Source organism: Colias philodice, chromosome 19 (assembly GCF_061535455.1).
Source record: "Colias philodice isolate Cphi_HAF_F1 chromosome 19, ilColPhil1 Martin Lab GWU primary, whole genome shotgun sequence".
In the NCBI taxonomy this organism is placed as follows: Eukaryota; Metazoa; Arthropoda; class Insecta; order Lepidoptera; family Pieridae; genus Colias; species Colias philodice.
In genome coordinates this window covers 3,515,444-3,516,736 of record NC_143104.1, presented here as the reverse complement: position 1 = coordinate 3,516,736, position 1,293 = coordinate 3,515,444, and the positions used below count along the sequence as shown (strand labels likewise).

Below are 1,293 nucleotides of genomic sequence, written 5' to 3'. Positions count from 1 at the left end.
TTATAGTGTTTTATTTTCCTTAAAAAGAAATTCCTGTTGTTATTATTTTAAAATGGTACTTATAGCAAGGACTACATATAAATTGGAAATACACATCTTAAATATTGAGATACAATGAATTTCTTTCCACCAATGAACAATATATTATACCTAATTTAAAATCTTATTACTTGATTTGTTCCCATACGCACATTATTTACTTTCAAATCTTGGTCGTCTGGTGTATAACAATAAATTTAGCTGCATTAATGAGTTTTACACATTATACTTATACTGGCAATTTTTGAACCAACGCAACGCCTATTATAGCTACCATACAAGCGTAAGAAATGGGAATTCTTGGGTGGCGTTTTTATCTTATAAAAACGAATCGTAAAATGTGTAGATAAGCGCATAACCGGAGAACGGCTGAACCGATTTAGTTAATTCTTTTTTTTATTATATTCCTTGAAGTATACCAGGATGGTTCTTATGGAGAGAAAACGAAAACACGAACCACAGGCGAAGCCGGGGCGGAACTCTAGTTTATAAATAGAAATACATACATATATGGCTCACACAGAAATCATACTTTTATTCAAAATAACAAGTTGTTGCATACACATCTAGTAACCATTTATAATTTAGCCAATCTAAACAATGTTATGAAGATAAAATTTGTCATGTTTTAAAGTATCTTATTGAAGATGATTTCAAATTACAAAGTATAATCACAGTCTATTTTAAAACAGGGTACAATTTTACATGCATCTGAGGAGTACTTCAATCGGTATATTTCATTTTTTTATAATAAGTACCTAATGAATGACCTAATATTAGACTAATATAAAAATACCAACAAACATTGTTTTCTCTGGAAATATATATATTTTACAAGATGGTCAATTCTAAAAAAAAAATAAACAGTATTCTGGTTCTCCGTAGCAAAAGGCCAACATCACGCGGTGTTCCCAGGCGGTCACCCATCCAAGTACTGACCGCGCCCGACGTTGCTTAACTTCGGTGATCGGACGAGAACCGGTGTATTCAACGTGGTATGGACGTTGGCGACAGAACAAACGAAATTTTCAAATGAATGCTATGTATATATATTAGTCCAGGATCCTTCCAGGATTTGACGCAATTTGTAGGACAATATTATGTCTGTTGAATTATATAAATATTAACTAAGTGAAAACAAAAAAACCGGGTGGTTAGTAATCATTTATGATGACCTCGTTATCAATACACATTGGAAAGAGGGGACTCTTTGATCAAACCATATAGATTTTCTAGGACAAATATTTTTTCGAA

The 1,293-nt window shown here is 32.2% G+C and overlaps 1 non-coding gene across 1 annotated transcript; it reads right to left on the bottom strand.

Annotated features, from left to right (window-relative positions):
- Positions 1-929: 929 nt before the first annotated feature.
- Positions 930-1,048, bottom strand: LOC149479863 (5S ribosomal RNA). The gene has a single exon (XR_016317174.1). It is a non-coding gene; the product is annotated as a 5S ribosomal RNA (ribosomal RNA).
- Between the last annotated feature and the right edge of the window lie 245 nt (positions 1,049-1,293).